This window comes from Capsicum annuum, chromosome 2, assembly GCF_002878395.1.
Source record: "Capsicum annuum cultivar UCD-10X-F1 chromosome 2, UCD10Xv1.1, whole genome shotgun sequence".
NCBI lineage: Eukaryota > Viridiplantae > Streptophyta > Magnoliopsida > Solanales > Solanaceae > Capsicum > Capsicum annuum.
The window spans coordinates 100352462-100373523 of record NC_061112.1 but is presented as its reverse complement, the minus strand read 5'-3'; the positions used below and the strand labels follow the sequence as shown (position 1 = coordinate 100373523).

General features: G+C 35.5%; 1 pseudogene; it reads right to left on the bottom strand.

Annotated features, from left to right (window-relative positions):
* Positions 1-12222: 12222 nt before the first annotated feature.
* Positions 12223-16688, bottom strand: LOC107852626 (annotated as a pseudogene).
* Between the last annotated feature and the right edge of the window lie 4374 nt (positions 16689-21062).

The window sequence follows — 21062 nt, the reverse complement described above, 5'->3', positions numbered from 1 at the left end:
TAATCAATTGATATAATTTGGTTACAAATCTTTACCATGAGAAAAGCTAGCGGGTTACAACTAATTAATTACATCTAGTAAAGTTTAATCTGTTCTGTCGGGCTAAATTAAAATAGCCAACGAGACGTGAGTTGGACCATCAAAGTTGACCGTTCATCAACTAAATGGAGTTGGTTTAGTTTAGTTGTGTATAATCTTATTTTAGTGACTCTTTTTGTCTGTTTATAAATACACTTTCCCTTTTCTACCCTTTTCTATAAAATAACTTAATCATAAGAAGAACAATCTAACCAACGACAACTAAATTATATAATTGTAGTTACACAGTGATACATCCAAATTACAGTAGAAAGTGTAAGCGGTCGTTGTCAAATATAGAACCCAACTCGGTTGGGTGTCAAATCCCACATGGAATACTGTGTTCACTAAGTGTCGTAATTGTTATTAGACTGTTGATCAGAGTTTCTTAACCAAAATGGGGGTTTGGTTTTTCTTTAATTTGTAAAATGATAAATTGTAACAAGATTTGTTCAACTAATGATTTTCTCCGTATTTCGTAACTTTATCAGATTAATCAAACCAGGGTTATGATCACCAAAATGCCAGCATCATTTGGGTTGTGAATTATTTACGAGTTCCACTTAACAAATTCAATTGCAAGAAAGGTTGAATCCTATTTTATATCCATTAGTTTCTCAACCTAAATGGATAGATTATCCTATAATTTTCTCAAACTCATAGGATGTCTTATTCTTTCAACCTAGTTCTCATGTAAGCTAATCCTATTAGGGCATTAGCTATTACTCTAAAGGTTAAGGCCCTTAGAATTCATGTAAACATCTTCTTTTCCCCACAAACACTTTTCTCTCAGACAAGAGGTGTTCTAGGTCTTACTCCTCAAGTTTGCAACCAAGAAAAGTCATGAAATTGAAGAAAGGTTTATGCAATGTTATTCAATTATGGAACTCAAATTGATTCCCAACCCATAAATGCATTTCACATTAAGGATCCCATAATCTTAGTTATGAGATTTAGCCACAACACTCCATAGAAGATAAAGAATTCATTCTTGTATTATTCATAAATAAATGGAAAGTTTACTTACAAAGAATCCCAAGAATCAGTTCTTGAATCTTCAATGATCAGTTATTTGATACTAAAATTCCCCAAAGTACTTGGATACCAAGAAGTTCAATAGATGAAAAAGAAAACTTGTAAAAAGTAAAAGATGTGTTCTTAACCCTAAAAGTTGGTATTTATATGTCCCAGCTAAAAAAAGAATTTAAAATTTAAAAAACGAAAAAACCGCATCCCATTTGACGGTCCATATGACGGACCGTCAAAGATCTGACGGTCCACCATCTTTCCCGTCACTCGATTCATCCGAATGACAATTTCTGGATAACATCTGATGGTACACCTGGGACGGTCCGCCATCTTTACCGTCACGGAGTCCTTTTGGAAGGTAGCTTCTGGATAAGAACTGACGGTCAATATGGTGGTTCGTCCTATGTCTGACGGTCCGCCATATTGTCTGTCACTCGACTCCTCTGGAGGCCTTATTCTGGTTCAACTTGACAGTATATATGACGGTTCGTCGTAAACCTGACGGTCCATCATTTTGACCATCAATTCCCTTTTTCTTCTACTTTTTCCAGTTTTCTTCTGTGGTTATCTCCTTTCACTGAAACACTAGAAACTTTCATTAAATATCACTTTTGTTGCTTGAAAACATACAATTTTCCTAAGAAAATGATGCTAAATGTTTCGTAAAACATTAGAACATCAGTAGGTGAGTCAGTTATTTCCAAATAGATCTATAGGAAGTGTCCTATCACTGTCCTTCATAAAATCATGTTAGCAGATCTAATAGATTTAGATATGATTGTCTTTGATCTTATTCTTGGCATGGATTGGCTCTATTCTTGCTATGCATCCATAGATTGTCGCACCTGAGTGGTGAAGTTTTAGTTTCCATATGAGCTAGTCTTTGAGTGGAAAAAAAATTCAGTGTCTCCCAAAAGTCATTTCATATCCTACCTTAAAGCTAGAAAGTTAATTTCCAAAGGGTGTATCTATCTTCTAGTTTGAGTCAAAGACACTAAGTCTAAGATTCCAACAGTTCAGTCAGTCAGTGTAGTTAATGAGTTTCCTGATATTTTTCCCAAAGATTTGTCAGGGGTACCTCCCGATAGGGAAATAGAATTCGGTAGTGACCTTCTTCTATATACTCAACCCATCTCAATACCTTCATATCGTATGGCTCCTGCCAAGCTTAAAGAGTTAAAATAGCAACTTAAAGATCTTTTAGATAAGGTTTTCATAAGGCCTAGTGTTTCTTCATAGGGCACTTCTGTCTTATTCGTGCGAAAGAAATATGGTTCTTTGCGAATATGCATCTACTATCGTCAGCTAAATAAAGTTACAACTAAAAACAAATATCCTCTTCCTAGAATTGATGATTTATTTGACCAACTCTAAAGTGCAAGTTACTTCTCAAAATAGACCTTAGACCCGGCTATCATCAACTTAGAGTAAGGGAATGTGATATTCCAAAGACAACTTTCAGAACCCGTTATGGTCATTCTGAGTTTCTAGTCATGTCTTTTGGGCTAAACAATGCCCCAACAACTTTCATGGACTTGATAAATAGAGTGTTCAAATAGTATCTGGACATGTTTGTCATAGTCTTTATCGATGATATCCTTGTCTACTCTCGTAGTGAGGTTGATCATGTAAACCATCTTAGTGTTGCATTGCAAATTCTTAGAGATCACCAGTTGTTCGCCAAATTCATAAAATGTGAATTTTGGCTAAGTTCAGTAGCTTTTCTTGGTCATATTATTTCCAATGAGGGTATTAGAGTTGATCCTCAAAAGACAGAGCCATAAGAAATTAGCCTAGACCTATCTCTCTATCAGACATTAGGAATTTCTTGGGTTTGGCTGGCTATTACAGATGTTTTGTTGAGGGTTTCTCATCTATTACGTCTCCTATATCTAGATTGACCCAAAAGAAAGTTAAGTTTCAGTGGTCAGATTCCTGCGAGAAGAGTTTTCAGGAGTTGAAGACTAGACTAACTTCAGCCCTAATTTTAGTATTACCCGATAGTACAGATGGTTTCGTTGTTTATTGTGATGCCTCTATAGTTGGTTTGGGTTGTGTGTTGATGCAGAGAGGTAAGGTTATAGGCTACGCCTTTAGACAACTTAAGCCTCACAAAAAATATTACCCTACCCATGATCTTGAATTAGCTACTGTTATATTTTCTTTGAAAATTTGGAGACATTATCTTTATGGGGTGCATGTTGATGTGTTCACGGATCACAAAATCTTGCAGTATGTGTTTACTCAGAGAGATTTGAATCTTGGTCGGAGAAGGTGGTTAGAATTATTGAAAGATTCTGGCATGAGTGTGTTGTATCATCCAGGCAAGGCCAATGTAGTGACAGACGCCCTTAGTAGATTGTCCATGGGCAGTGTTACTTATGTGGAGAATAATAAGAAGGAGTTAGTTCGGGAAGTTCATCGGTTAGCTAGATTGGTTGATTTAGCTGAAGGGAATGTTTGCGTTCAGAGTAGTTTCGAATCTTCTCTAGTTTCAAAATTAAAAGATAAGCAAGATAAGGATTCTAGTTTGTTCAAACTGAAGGGGTCAGTTAAAGACCAAAAGATAGAGGTTTTCTCCCAAGAGGGAGATGATGTGTTTAGATACCAGAGTAGATTATGTATGCCATGTGTTGATGATTTAAGGCAATGGATAATGGCGGAAGCGCATGGTGCGCATTATTCTATTTATCCAGGATCCACCAAGATGTACCGCGACTTATGAGAAATCTATTGGTGGAGTGGTATGAAGAGAGATATAGTAAAGTTTATAGCAAAGTATACAACTTGCCAATAGGTTAATGTAGAGCACTAAAGACCTGGTGGTATATTGCAAGAGTTTGGTATCCCCACTTGGAAGTGAAAAGAGGTGAATATGGATTTTGTGACTAGTTTACCCCATTCGCATCGCTAACATGATTTGATTTTGGTGATTTTAGATAAATTGACTAAGTCAACACATTTTTTGTCAGTTCACACATCCTACACAACTGAAGATTATGCTAAGTTGTATATCAAAGAGTTAGTCAAATTGCATGGAGTTCCTTTGTTTATTATCTCAGATAGGGGTACTCAGTTTACCTCTTAGTTTTGGAAAGCCTTTCAGAAGGGTCTTGGTACCCAAGTTTATCTTAGTTCAGCCTTTCATCCACAGACAGATGGTCAGGTAGAAAGGACCATTCAGACTCTAAAGGATATGTTAAGGTCATGTGTTCTTGATTTCAAAGGTAGTTGGGAGGAGCATTTGTCGTTGATTGAGTTCACTTATAATAACAGTTATCATGCTAGTATTCAGATGGCTCCGTTCGAAGCTCTTTATGATCGGAGATGTAGATCACCGGTTAGTTGGTTTAAAGTGGGTGAGGCCGCTTTAATTGGGCCAGACATAGTGTTTGAAGCCATGGATAAAATTCAGTTGATTCAAGAGAGATTGAAAGCAGCTCAGAGTCATCAGAAATCTTATGTAGATGCAAGAAGAAGCGATCTTGAGTTCGAGGTTAATGACCTTGTGTATTTGAAATTTTCACCCATGAAAGGGCTGAAGAGATTTGGTAAAAAAGGAAAGCTTAGTCCCCGATATGTAGGCCCCTTCTAAATTTTGAGTCGTATTGGGATGGTGGCGTATGAGCTTGAGCTACCCGCAGATTTATCCTCAGTTTATCCAGTATTCCATGTGTCCTTGTTGAAGAAGTGCATGGACGATTCAACCATTATAGTTCCTCTAGAAAGTACAGATATTCGGAATAGCCTCTCATATGAAGAAGTCCCAGTAGAGATTCTTGATCATCAGATCCGTAGACTAGGTAACAAAAAGTTCCCTTGGCCAAAGTTCTATGGAAAATCAGTCCGTTGAGGGTGCCACTTGGGAATCAGAAGCAGACATGCGTACCAAGTATCCTCATCTCTTCCCCATGAGCTCAGATTTAGTTGAAGGTAATAGTATTCCTTCATTCAGTTCTTTTCTATTCTCAGATTCAGCTATGTAGTTGTCCTCATGTAAATTCAAGCACTCACGGATAAGTTAAGTAGCTCAGTATGTTTTAGATTTAGTTATACATTTTATTTAAGTTGTGCATGATAGCTTGTAGCCCCATACTCCTCACTATTTTCAGCTTGCCTAGCCACATTTGAGGAAGAATATTCCCAAGGGGGAGATATTGTAATACCCCATACTTTTCCTAGCTTAATTTCACTCCAAGAATGTCAAGGGTTATCTTAAAAATTGAATAAATTTTGTTACATGTGAAATTTTCCAGATTTTGACTTTTCATTCTATAGATAATTGAATAAGCTTTCCATCGATACCAATTTAGCCCAAATCCGATACATGGTTGAGGAGTTATGACATTTTTAGTAATGCAGTGTGTCACCTGAGCAATCACTGCATCGCGGTGAAGGTTAAATTCCCATTCGTTAATTATCAGTGGACCTCTGTGATAAGCTCGTGTCGCGAAGAGGTTCAATTTCCCAGTTATCCATTTCTAGTAGGTCAATGCGATGCTACCGCATCGCGATGATGGCCTAAATAGCATTTCTATAGAGTACCGTGATAGCTCTGTGTCGCGGTAATTTGCCAGTTCCCAATTGTCAAGAATCTAGTGAGCCACTGCGATAGTGGCGCGTCGCGATGGCATGCAAAGTTGGAATTTTCAGTTTCGATCAAAAATTAGAAAGGGCTCTTTGATTAATTCCCAAGTCCCCAATCTGTCCAAAGCATAAAATTAAGTTAATTATAAGCACTTTATGATTATTTTCATCTATTCTTTCTCGAAAGAAAACCCTAAAGCTCCAAAGCTTCTTCTCCAAGAAATCAAATTCCTCCATTGTTTCTCCAAGAAACCTCTAAATTGAGGATTCCCAAATCAAGATAATCATGAATTCATCTTCAAGAAATCAAATCGGAATCAAAAGTTCAAGTTTCTCCATTTAATCATCAATTAAGGTATGTGTTGTTTATGAACAAGGATCCTCTTTCCTCCTTGTTCCCAAAACTAGCTTTTAATTACAACTTCATATGATTTTGAATGAATATACACGGGATTTGAATTAGGGTTCATACCCATTATTGTTATTTGCAAGATTTTGAGTTCTCGAGAGATTTTGAAGTTGAATTTCATGTTTATTGTCATATATTCATACATATTGCAGAAAATCAGATTTTGAATTGAATTATCATTATTCTCAATATCAAGCATGAACTTTATGATGTTTTTACATAAATTTGATGCATGAGTTATTAAGCCCAAGATTATATGTTGATATTTCAAGAAAGATGATGCTTAAGCATCTTATGATCAGATTATTTATAGATTTTCAATAAATCTTTGATTTTTTAATCCTCAGATGAGATTTGGAATCCACTTTACAGATTTATTACAGATTACAGAAATTAGAATAACTTTATTTACAAATTTAATAAGATAAATGCTTAATTAATTTCAGAATAAACCCTTATGCTAGTTTTAAAGTGGATTTTCAACAGAATGAGCATACAGATTAAAAAGGGAGTAGTATTTAGCACTGAGTGAAAAGTGTGGGATTAGCGTACCCTATCTTCCATAGAACTACGTAACCAATGCAGGTACAGATTATCAGATTATTCCCATTTCTATATGGATGAAAGTTACAGATGTGATCACTTAGCTCAGGTTATACTCTTTGGCAAGAGTATGACACCTCTCCATATCATGAGGTTTTTTTCAAAGGGGAACAAGACGTTGGACTCCATGTTGGCTCACATGATTTATGCCGGTTTGAAGAACCTCCCTTATAGATAAGCTTCGGATAAAGTATTTTCCCTAACAGAAAAGCTTTTAAGAAATCTAAGTGTAAAGGCTTACAACTTTATTTAGATTATGTTTTATAGAAAGATATTAGTTATAGATTTCAGTTTTTAGATTTTAGATATTGAAGTGAGCCCTTTTTTTACACTTAGACAGTATGATTTACAGATAGAATATTATTACTGCTTTTAGAACTAAATGTTATGACTCACTAGATTTACAAATTATGATTTGTTATTCATGATTACAGATTTTATATTCCTACTTAGGTTAGTCATTTACGTTTAGCATGTATTATTTTACAAACTATGATGACTATTGAGACTTTGTTTTACTTATGCTTTTCACCCTCATATACTCAGTACATTCTTAAAGTACTGATCCACATATACGTCTATGTGCTACATTGTCTCATAATGTAGGTTCAGGTTCTCAGTTTCAGCAGCGTGAGTGATTTTAAGAATTTCCATCTACATTCGACAATTGGTGAGTTCTCATTAGTTCAGGGACTTAGTCATTCAGATTTATCAGGTTATTAGTCTATATGATTTAGTATTCTTTTCAGATAGTTTGAGTTAGCTGAGGGTTTTTCCTTGTGACTCTCTAGTTATTAGTAGTAGAGGCTTGTCAGACAGCTAGATTTGATTCAAACTTTGAGTATTTGATTTTCAGGGATTGTATTCAGATTATTCTCAGTTATCTCAAATAGTTTCCACATTTAATATGACTTTTATATCTATATTTCTTATTATGAGATTCAGGCTTAGTAGAAGACAGACAGGGTTAGCTTAAGGCTACTCGTAGTCTTGAGCACCGTGTGACATCTCGAGATCATATTTTGGGGTGTTATAGGTGCATTGAGGAAAAATAAGCTAAGTTATTGCAGGTATGTTTGTTTTTAATGGAAATATATCTTCCTTAAAGATCACATCCCTATTGACAAAGAAAACTTTATTAGACAAATCAAATAAGATGTAACCTTTCTTAGTCTCAGAATAGCCCATATGCACTGCCTCTATAGATCTATACTTGAGTTTATCCATTTTATGAACATTTTTTGCATAACATAGGCATCCTAGGACTTTCAGATGATCTAAACTAGGTTTTTTTATTATAAATTTTTTCATAAAGAGGATCTTGTTAATTAAGTAGGCAACAAATTTTACATAATATCCCCAAAATTTTAATGGTATGTTAGGCTGAAATCTAACAACCCTTGTTATCTCCAAAAGGTGTCTACGTTTTCTTTCAGCAACTCCATTTTGTTGGGGTGTATAAGCACAAGAAGTTTGATGGATGATTTCTAAGTTGAGAAGTAATTCAGCACACATACTATTGATAAATTCTGTTCCATTGTCAATTCAGATTACTTTAATGTGAATATCGTACTAAGTTTGTATGTAAGAGATGAAGTACTTAATAATAACTAAAACATCAGATTCCAATTTCTATAAAACACCCATGTCATTTTTGTAAAATCATCAACTACAATTAAAAAAGACTTATGACCATATGTAGTAGGAACTTTGTAGGGTCCAGAGGTCCATGTGAATTAGATCAAAGGCTTTACTATTAACAATGATACTACTAGGAAATGCTAGCCTTGTTTGCTTAGTACAAGGACATATATAGCACAGAGGGACACTATTATTTAGAGGATCTATTTGTGTAGACAACATTTGATTGAGAGTCTTAAATGGTAATGGCCAAGCCTCCTATGCCATAGATCTACATCAGTTTTATTTGAGATAATAACATTAAAACCATATCTTGATTTAGCATGTCTTGGTAGCTTGTGCTGAAGTAGAAAGAATAGACCATCTCTTTATTTACCAATCTCCTTTACCTTCTCATTCTAAGGATCTTGAAAGACATAAAAGTTAAGGAAGAAGGTGGTTGAGCAGTTAAGTTGCTTTGTAATCTGTGAGACTGAGAGCAAATTATATCTAAATTATGATAGATGTAGGACATTACGAATTGTACTGTGATCAGATATATTACTTGATCCAGTGTGTGCTACTTGTGATATTTGACCATTAGGTAATGTCATACATTTGTGTAGTTTAGGCTCAGATATTGATGCTTCATTAAGAAGATTGATATTTATAGCCATATAATTAGTAGCACCTGTGTCAATAATCCACTCAAGAGAATTATGACACACTATTCTGTCACTCTTTGTACCTGATACATTTACTGCATTAGCAGCTGATATAGAGGGTGCCACTTAATTCTATTACTCCAATGTCTTGCATATTAGATTGTACTGTTCTGGTGTAAATCTTGGAGGCATTGTTATCATTGCTGATTTATCTCTATTAGGAGTAGATGTGTCATCTTGCAAGCTACTCATATCTCTTGAACTCATGTTGCCATTTGAGCCTTGATGGTGATGTGTGGTTGTGCACCATTCTTCAGTAACCACATTATGAGCACTAGGTCCATCTGTTCTTTTTTATTTATATCTTTGATCATAATTGCCCCTAGTATCATTAGAGTTGACTACATTGGTTTTATGATCAACATGTTTTAGGATGGCCCGGTAAATACCCTACTAACTTGTAGAAAACCTCCTTACAATGACCTTTCAACTTGCAGAAATCACAGAAGGCAGTAGGATTGTAAGTAGAAATATAGTTTCTCTTCCATTTGTGATAACCACCACCTGTTCCACTAGACTTTGAGTACATTACTAGTGCATCATGACCACTAGGTGCATCCCCCAACAAGCCTGTAGCAGTTGTAAACTGAGCCATATTTTTTTGACTCTCAAAACTCATTATCATGAGTATGCCATGTTCAAAGAGGGTAGAGGGATCATGAGCAAGATTTGACTTCTTGCTTGAGAGTAAGTGTCATTTAATCACATAAAAAATTAATACAGTTTTTGTCTCTGTTGATAAGCCACAAAGTCCCTTGATCTTTCACAATTACAAGTAGGAGAGGGACTAAAGACTCAAATTCATCCCATAAATCTTTCAATTTTATGAAGTACATAGATACTAATTGAACTCTTTGTGAGATAAATGCAATTTCTTGATGTAGATTATTAGTTCTAGATCCATTAATTTTATCAAATCTCTCTTTTAAGTCTTGCCAGACAGCTAAAGCACTAGAAACATGTACTTCTCCTCCAAGAAGTTCATGGGAAACTGAATTCATAAGCCAAGACAGCACTACTGCATTCACTCTTTCTCACTGATTGCCTAATTCAACTGAGAAACTTTCTTTTCTCCAAGATTCATCCACCATACCAAATTTATTTCATCCTAATAAAGCATTTCTAACAGCCTTACTCTAGACAACATAATTCTCACTTTCTTTTAAAAGAAATGAAACCAGTTGAGTACCTGAAACATCCGCAGTAAAGAGGTAAAGTGGATGATTAATATCAAGTGGATTTGACACAACCTGAAAGTTGGAAGTGCTATTATTGACATTCACAGAAGATGGAGCTGAAGTTTCGATACCATCCAACCCAGTAGCTATAGTAATCAGATTGAGTAGTTTATAGAAAATTCAAGTGACAGATGTTGAAATCTTAAATTCAATAAAAATGAAAAATGAGAATCGAATGAGTACTGATTCAATTCATTATAGCTATGATACCATGATAAATAATGAAGAAACTAGTATCATGTACAATGAAACAGAAAGAAAAAAAGAAGAAAACAGAGAAGCAGAGAATGAGATATCGAGAGTAGATTATTAGAGAGTCATAAGAGTAGTTGAGAGTGAATTATTATTCCATCATTGTTAGTGGTGGTGATTACATAATCAAGTATATATAGAGTCTTAGCTGTGATATAACTACTTAACTATATCTTAACTAACTAACTAACAGTTAGAACTAACTCTATACTGTGTAAACTAACTTCTGGAAAGAGATAGTTTACTACTGGATACTATAGATAAAAGTTGTAATCTTATCTTCAAGATGAGATGATTAGAAGTCTTATTTGTATTCCTTAACAATAGCAATGGTAAGAAGACACCTAATGGTGGTTATCTTGACCAGTGGAGAAAAAGCCTATGTTTAATCAATCCTTTCCTTTTGAATATCTCCATCACTACTAGCCTTGCTTTAAGCCTCTCAATAGTTCAATCTGACTTTGTTTGACCTTGTAATTAAGACCATTTACAAGGTAAAGCTCTCTTCCCTGGAGGAAGCTCCACCACATCCAACGTATGATTAAAGCTTTAATTTTATCTTGCATAGCAGCTGTCCAACCAGGATGGGAAGAAGCTTGTGCAAAATTGTGAGGCTCAGTGACTGTAGAAATAGAAAGAAGAGTATTTGATTTGGTAGGGACAAAATTAAATGAGTAAGTTGTTGGTTTGGTGGGATGAACAAAACAAGCCCTAGTTAAATCAGTGACTGAGCCTTCCATACCTTTTTGGTGGGTTTGAAGGCGGCAAAGAAGGGCTAGGAGTGGAAACAGAGGTGGGATTTGGAAGTGGTGAAGAAATGGATTCATTTTTGTCAACAAGTGAGAAAGGGTTAGGTAAATACAAAGTAGGAAGAGTTGAAGAATGAGATGGAGATGACGTAGAATCTGATGTGGATATGTGGAAAAGGATTAGTCTCATGTAAGTCTAGTGAAAATATAGTGAAAATAGGTGGCTCAGAAGGATTAATCTCAACTTGATGTTAGTTCTGATTTTCTACATGGTGATTATAGGAGACTGTTTACATGAAATTTCCAGCAGTTGTATGGACTGAAACACGCATCTAGGCAACACTATGCTAAATTGGCAGGCTCTTACTTTTCAAAGGCTATACTAGTTCCTTGAATGATTATTCACTATTCTTTAAATCTGTTGATGGCTTTGTTTATATCATAGCAATCTATGTGGACGATATATTGCTTACAGGAAATGATCAGTCTGAGATCACACATATTTCTCTAGGTGGTAAAATAGGTGGCTCAATCCATACCACTACTTTAGAGGTAAGGTAGAGAGACTTTTCGATAGACCTGTGGTTCGAGATCAAATAACATAGGAAAAGATATAGTATAAGACAAGAAACACAAGATAGTAACAAAACAACAGACAATAACAAAACAATAGACAATAGCAGAGCAAGATTATCACCAAGTAATACCACCAACAATCTACCCGAAACCACAAACAACACCCAAAAACTCCAAGAACAAGATACTACCCGTGAAACGGTACAAATGCTAGCTCTCATCTTACTAACCTTCTACCCTAATATTTAGTGTAATTTCTTTTTTGGCTATATGTATATATAATACTAGAAGTACTTTGTTCAATCGGTTGGTTAAGTGCATTGGAGAATGAAGATTGGAATAACACGAGTGGTGCCTTGACTGAAAAAACAAGCCTTTTTATATAATCAGAAACAAGAATATATAGTATTAGTTTACAGTCCAAGCAATATAACAAAGGTTGTCAACTCTAATCAGCTAGCTTGATTGAGCTGTTTGGGTGTTTCTTGATTGTAGTATTTCTTCATTGACCGAATTGATGCTTTGTATAGGTTGGGTAATTGTTATCAACTCAGAAGAATTCTCACTTACATGCACTTCTTGGATCACTCTTAAATCATTACTTGTTTCACTATTGTCCACATTAACTTCATTAGTAATTTGCCCTTCTATTGAAGCAATTTCACTCAATTGGTCACAGTCTTGGGCTGTACTCCCTGTATGATTTTCTCTCATCTCAAAGCTTAAATTGTCGATGGGACTGTCAGTCTCTGGTACCAATGTCATTGCTAATTCAGCGGTTTCCACATTAACTTCAGTAGCAATTTGTCCTTCTATTGAAACAGTTACACTCAACTGCTCACTGTCTTGGGCTGCACCCCCTGCATGATTTGCTCTCGTCTCAAAGCTTAAACTGTTGACAGGATTGTCACTCTCTGGTATCAATATCATTGCCAATTCAGCAGTTTCCGCGTTTAATTCTTGTCTGCCACTTTCACTGTATCGGCTACTTTCTCCACCAGATATTGATCCACCCTTCAGAAAATCAGCAGTACCCCTGCATATTGGACAAATGGAAGTCTTCAAGAGCCACAAGTCTATGCATTCAGCATGAAAACTGTGATTGCAAAGAGGCAACAACCTGCACTTTTCACCCACTTTGAGATTATCCAAACAAACTGCACATTCAATTGGACTTGTCCCCTTGTCTTTGGACTGAAAGGCAAAGGAAGGAAGCTTTTCTATATCCTCGTGGGACATGCTGTTGCTAGCTAAGCTGCCTCTTTCCACTATGTTACTGGTTCCAATTCCTCTTCTATATGCTCTCCCAACGATACAGACGTGAATCAGGATCAGTATCCCGATCCCAACAAAGAGCAATATCATTGATATCGCGATCATCATGATTACAACCTGCCTGGCTATGCCTAATACATAGTTATTCATCTCAACTTTTGCTCCATCTGTGAAACAATAATCTCAAGAGATGAAAAACAATAACCAATATTAATAGTTTATTCATATATTGGCTCCTCAGGTTCAAGAGAAATGGAGTTTGAACATTCTTAAAGATACTTAAAGGTTGCAGCTACTGGAATATATGGTTCTGGTTTTATGGAGAAAAGGGCTAATTCAGATGGGCATAAGCAGAAAACTACTATAGGCACATGTTCCGTGGGGTTTATGATTATATCACTTGTGGAGTTGGTGGAGAACATACAAACATAGTCGTTGTTGTACTACATTAAACTATTCATAAAGGTGCAGACAGAAGAAACTTACCTATTTATCATATTCCAATCATTTCTCCAAATTAGGTCATGTATTTGGATAGTGAATGACCAAGGTAGCCTACATTCAACGTCTTTGTAGGGATATAATGGGTTTGGCCAATTTGGCCAGTTAGCTTTTTTCGAAAAGAGATTGTTCTCTGTATTTATCTATTTGTAGTTTTGCTCCAAAAGTAGTTGACCAGCCCACAGTGGACAACGAAAGGTTTTAGCTCAAAGTAGATTTTTTTAATAAAAAGCGAAAATGAAAGTGCATCAGATCACTAACCAGCCAATTAAATTGAACAGCCGGTATAATGTTACAATATCATGATAAATAAGCTAGAATGGAGCTTTTCTCAGATCATGTGTTGATGCTGCTTTGTAACTCCAGAGGAACAAACTGGTAGCTACCAACCTTGGGCACAACGAAACAAATCTCCTCGAATTTGTTACGATGAATTGTCAATAGCCAATTGATATGGCAAACAAACAGTAGTAAGCAAAATTACATCTATATTAGGTAGTATGCATCTGCCAATGAATTATCTACACAATGCAATGTTATCAAAACCATAAGATCCCGACACTCTAGGTTTTTTAGCTCCACTATATGGTTTAACTGCCTTCCAAACACCTCACACCTTTGATGATATTTACAGGTATATAAAGAATAAAGGGAAAACGTGCTCACTAGAACTTGATACTTGCATAAACTACACGAACCAAGACAAGACACTAACGGGCGACATTTGTCACACGAAGAACAACTTGAGCACTTGAAGGTGAGAGCTTCGAGTTACAGAAATGCTCCCAGGAATTTGTTTGGGGGTCTTCACTCGCTTCTGTTGGGGTCATATCAAGTGTTTTCTCGTAGACATTTTGCAGTTCTAACAACAGAGCATGAGCTGCCTCCCTTGATTCAGGGAGTTGGTCACTGAGCTGAGATGCAGCAAGTTGGATCAGCTTGTCAATACCATATGCTTTGATTCCATCAACTCCCTGCAAATCCTGCAAGTCCGTTAGAGACAATCCCATATGCTGCTGAAAATAGAGGATGTAAATGGTCATAACACCTTGCCTATTCAAAGCTTGAACCAGGATAAACAGCTTATTCCTCTTTTATTTGTCTTGCAAGTACTCATGCATGACAAAGTATATACTTTACAGTTCCATTAACTGTTTTACTGTGACATCTGAGAGTTAAAGAACTTCATTTGACAATGCCGAGATAAGCATCAAAATATGATGGTTACCGCGGCATAAAACTCCTCGAATATATTTAAATAGGTTCAGTAGATTAAGATCACTGACAATATTATATTCAATAGTACAGTATTAAATACTTTTAACATAAAATTTCCTTCTCTAGATCATGGAATGAACTAGATGTGGTCTATAAAATTTAGTAAGATATCATCTTAGGTAGCATATAAATGAACAAAAAGGCTACAAAATGAGCCGTGAGATTAATTTAAGTATCAAACTTGTAGCTGAAGTTTCATCAGTCATCAGTCAAAATGCATATCAGAAGGAAATAAATAGGTAGCTCAGAACTCTAACCAGATGTGGTACACTTCAAGAAATGCACATTGAAGCCTTTGCTCGAATTCGAGGATTTTTGTTGTTAAGATAAGGTTGCAGCTTAGGTAACAAAAGAACTGGAGAAACCCATGTCGGCATGGATATCAGAGCTTTCTCAGCTGCCTCACATACAAATCGCTTGTCTTGTGAAGATTTCCACAGAAGTTGAACAAGCTGGGCACATAGACAGTCACTTTATAAGCACATAAAAAAAATTATCTCAGAAAATTAAGTTGCATGTGCATGCACGAACAAGATTTGTCGAAATCTAAGCTAACCAGTGGATCCGTTGAGTCAACAATGCTGTCACGGTATGCTTTGAAAATGTCAGCTGAAGTCATGATAGCGGTCTTACAAACAACACTTCTTGGATTCTTCAAGGATTTCACAATAAGAGAGATTACATTTCCCCTGCTTAAGTTATGTAGAAAAAATTAGTACAACCAGGAAACAGAGAACACATAACATAGGTCTGTCAAAACCAATGGTTATATCCAAATTTACAAAATAAGACTCACAACATATCAAGCATGCTTCTCTGTGAAACATGGACAAACGCCGTACATCATTGAGTGCCTCACATACTAAGACCCAGTCCTTGGATTCCAGCCCAGTCAACAGTGTCTATAAAATGGAATCAACATCTTACTCTTTAACGATACAAGACATCGAGAATAGACTTATTCAACTGATAGAAGCAACCTAAACAACAGAGAAACGAAATGAAATCTTCAGATGATAATACCTTCATGCTCAAACCAACATCTTCTACATCCTTCAAATTCTCAGATTCAATGTATTCTGCTTCTGAATTTCCCAAATTCACCTTGCCATCTCAATTAGGGATAGGTTCTACTAATAAGACAGGATTTTCTCTTTCTTTTTCTTTATGATTTTCATCAATATTCTCAACCTGTTTCCTGAAAGTATTCCCATTTCTGGAGAAATCAGTACGGTTCCCAGCTTCATACAGTGTTTTGAGACCTCTAGGAGCTTCTTTTGTCATTATGCAGGAAGTAAGCATCTGGCAAGAGGGTGAGGAGTTTAAGAAAGACTCAAGACATCATCCAGTCAAGCAGGCCATGATTTTCTGCTACGTTACTCGAACTCTTCAAAAATGCTGACAGGTGCGTGTCGGATCCTCCATAAGTAGTGCATTTTTTGAGGATCCGACATGAGCGACATTTTTGGAGAGTCCGAGCAACATAGATTTTCAGCATAGAAGAGAGCAAATGATGTATTGAACAGATATCTATTACTATGGCAGAGATTTGGGACTAATATTACGAGCTGATAAACTATATCCTGTTCCTTAGAGATCCAGAAAACACGTCCACAAACTGGAATCACGCAGGCCTCAAAGGGATGATGGACCTAGAATGGAATCAGTTTACTATAAAGAAATCTGGACAAACACGAATGCTGTAGTACCCATTTTCAATTGTCCAATAGTCCCTGGAGCATACCTCATATGAATCATATGCCACCATCTTGCTCGAAACACTACAATTAAGTACTTATTTTGTTCTATACATGCTATGGTAATTCCTCCAAGCTCGAGTCAAATGAACAAGTGTGACAAACATTATTGGGTAAATGAAAAAGGAAAGATCACCCACCTACGTATCAATGGAAATCTTTTCATATATAGCGGTAAGTGGGAAAAATGAAGAAAAATTATCTATGCGTTACTGAAGAATTCAATTTTCAATCTGATGTACTATATGGTTAACCCTAGATAATATAACTTCATAGCTTTTGAAGTAAATGAAGGACATTATATGTAGCACATGTATAATCACCTTATCTGAAATGTAGTATATATGCAATGCAAAAACAAGGGCTTAATAACCAGTGGCGGAGGTAGAAGCCCGATTATTGGTTTGGCCGAACCCAGCAACTTTTGCTCAAATAGTATATTTGTGTCGAGGAATTCATAAATTTATACACACATTAATCTAGAAACCGGTTATTAGCACTTATAGTCGTCACTGTAAAAATCCTGAACCTATAACGTTAAATTCTGGCTTTGCCTCTGTTAATAACTTACCATTTGTAGACAACAAGTGGCAATAAACTTTTTAAGGGAAAAAGAAACGAAACAGAACTCGTCATTAACAACCAAACCCTAACTCAGCCCAAATGATCCCCAAAATCTATACACATTTTAGCCTATTTTTCTTTCCTCCGTTTTTTATCATAACTTTCCCTTCACAGCCGAGAGTCTATTGAAAAGAGTCTCTCTACCTCTCAATTAGAGATAAGTTCTGCGTACACTCTACCCATTCTAGACTCCCACATTATGTGATTATACTGATTATACTGCATATGTTGTTGTTCATTTTTATCATAACTAGCAACTTGAATCGCCATTGAAATAATAATTATTATATCAATTTTCAGTATTCTAAGTACTCGTAACTAACAAATTGCTCGTGAAAATACTTCAACATCAAATAATTTCTGCAACGATCTAGCACTCAAAACCATAAGAATCAACAAGAATAAACAAGAATTACTTCAGAAAATTGCAAATATTTCAACGAGAAAAAAAGAATCAATTTACAGATTAAATTAAACCATTTGATAGAACAATTGAATCCTTTAATAGAGATTAAAAACAAAAACTAAAAAAAACAACTCAATGCTTGGAGGCATGAATAACTGGAATTTGCAAATGCAAGTGGAGAAAAAGTAAATGAAAACAAAGTTGAGGGGAGACTGAGACAATACCAGAAGCGATCGGTTAAGTAGGGACACTTGTACATGTACTAACTAGTTCAGTAAAAAATAGCGATGAGTAAAGAAGGTATATTTATACTCGGAAATTTTGCCTTCAATTGGAAAGAGACATTTTTGTCATCCGGGTAATTAAAAAGGAATTACCTATGTCAAACGAGGTCTAAATAATTTGAATTTGTTGTTATTTACATTTACTAATATACGCGTCCGTGTAATGCACGAAAAATATTATTTTATTTGTTTATTCATATTTGAAAAAGTTTTAGCAATTGTGATTTTAAATAATTTGATCCAAGATCATTTATACAAAAAGATATGAGTTCTTTTGATCTTAAACTCTTCTCTCACTAGAGAAAATTGAAGGAAAGGTATCTTTTAAGTCTTAAATGAAGGATTGGTGACATTGACCAATTTAAAGGGTCAAACATCATTAGAAAACTTGATTAAGTTAATTATGAACTTGATTAATATCTTTAAAACTTTCTAATCTTTTTAAAAATACAAATCAACTCACACCTCTCTTTAATCCAAATCAACCAGTCTCTCTCCTCTCTCTTTCTTGACAGCTTCTCTCGACTCTCTCCTAACCAACAATTCTGCAAAATTCTCCCTTCAATTCCCGACGACTTCAACCTCCGGCGAAAAATAGTCGGGTGAGTTCCCTTTCGACTTTCAACCGTCAATCGACATAAAGACTTCTTCGGTGACAACAACTTCAAGTTCTTCGCCGTCCTATTTTCTTTTTCACAGGTAAAAGATTATGAAGAAACAGAGGAACTTGAGCCAACTACTCTTCTAGTATAGAAATGTGGACTAAATAAAATCCTAATTTCTGGCATTTCTTCTTCTTGTTGTCGTACTGTTGATTCAAATTTGTTGGTGATTTTTGTTCACATTTAATGTCTTAGTATGTGTGTGTGTGATGTGTTGATTTGTTGTTTGTCTTGGTAAAAATGGTGTTGTAACAGATGCAACAGATTAAAATCTGATTCAACTACGAAAATCTGATGCAATAGATGAACAATCTAACAGATCATTCATCTGTTGCGACAGACGACTCTTCTATTTGGAAGAAATCTAAACAATATTGATCCAACAGATAACTCATTTTACAACAGATGGGTGATATGTTTCAACAGTTCAGTGATCTATTTTTATTGTCTCCAACGATTTACTCATCTGTTGCAACAGGTCAGTTATATATTGCAACAGATAACATACCTGGTGCAACAGATTAGTGATCTATTTTTATTGTTTCCAATGGATTACTCATCCGTTGTAACAGGTCAGTTATATGTTGCAACAAATAACATACCTGGTGCAACAAATCAGTAATCTATTTTTATTATCTCCAACAGTTTACTCATCCGTTGCAACAGGTCAGTTATATATTGCAACAAATAACATACCTGGTGCAACAGATTAGTGATCTATTTTTATGATTTTCAATGGATTACTCATCCATTACAATAGATAACATACCTGGAGCAACATATTAGTAATCTATTTTATGGTTTCCAACGTATTACTCATCGGTTGCAACAGGTTAGTTATATGTTATAACAGATAAACTATCTGGTGCAACAGATTAGTTGATCTGTTTTATGGTTTTCAACGGATTACTCATCCATTACAACAGGTTGGTTATACGTAGTAACAGATAAACTACCTGGTGTAACAGATTAGTGATCTGTTTTTATGGTTTCCAACGGTTTACTCATCCTTGCAACAGGTTAGTTATATATTGCAATATATAAACTACCTGTTGCAACAAATTAGTGATCTATTTTTATGGTTTCCAACGATTTACTCATCCGTTGCAACATGTCAGCTATACGTTCCATCAAATAAAATACTTAGTACAACAGATTAGTGATCTGTTTTTATAGTTTCCAATGATTTACTCATCTGTTGCAATGGGTCGGATATATGTTCCATCAGATAAAATACCTAGAGCAATAGATTAGTGATCTGTTTTATTATTTCCAATGGTTTACTCATCCACTACAAGAGGTCGGTTATATATTGCAACAGATAACATACCTGGTGCAAGAGATAACATACCTAGTGCAACAGATGTGTGGTCTGTTGGAACTGTTATTTTACCATTATGCATATTAGATTCACTGTTATCTTTTTTAATGATGCGTTAATCAATTATAATCTATTTTATGTTCCTGTTAATTTAAGATAATATGGCTCTCAAGATAAAAAAATTGAATCAAGTCCAAATAAAGGAACAAGTGTAGCAACTCGGCTACATCCACCACTCTATAAGCTTGCTTTACAAGTGTTATCTCAATTAAGAGCAGAAGCCAATGAACACGAGGAGGAGGAATGTCTCGAAAGAGATGATCCAAATGCTAATAGCCCATCTGCCGAAGAGTTGGTCAAAATCTTCATCATTGATCATTATCCTGTGAGAATAAAGTGCGATGGTACCACAAATTTAATGGGTGATTTTGTGGTTAAGCCAGCCGTGGGAAAATCTTTCGACGCCTTCAGAAAAATACTTCAAGAATAAAAATTGGATGCTTATTTTAGAGAAAGCTGCTTTGGGAAATATCTTGATTTGCCGGAGGATAACAATGCTTATTTCAAGATGAAAATGGTAAATGATCTTTTCAAGCGTAGGATTATGTATGAAAACAAAGACAAGATAGATGAGGTATGGATAAATTACTGTGGCATGCCTTTTTATTTTGGTTGGAAGGAGTTTACCATAGTTACCGAGCTAAAATGTTATCCTCTTTTACCTTTTCAAGTTATACCTACTCTGACCCCAAAAAAAGTACCCCGTACACCCAAAAAAGGCAAGGCAAGTCGAGTGATCGTGAGGACCTGGTGTCCATTGTTGGTCCAAGCTTTAAAAATAAAAATTTAATAGAAGCGTTGAAATGTAAAGGACTCTCAAAAAAGCACAATCAATCATTGTGCTTGGTTTGATTTGTACATAATATTCTTTAGGCGAGAGACGCTAACAACAACATAAGCCCCAGTTTAATAAATCTCTCTGGGGATCTTGAGGCATTTAACAACTATTCTTGGGGTTATGAAAGCTTCAAAATGACTATCCAATACAAAGACGTCAAATTATATGGCTTTCCATGGGCCTTCATGGT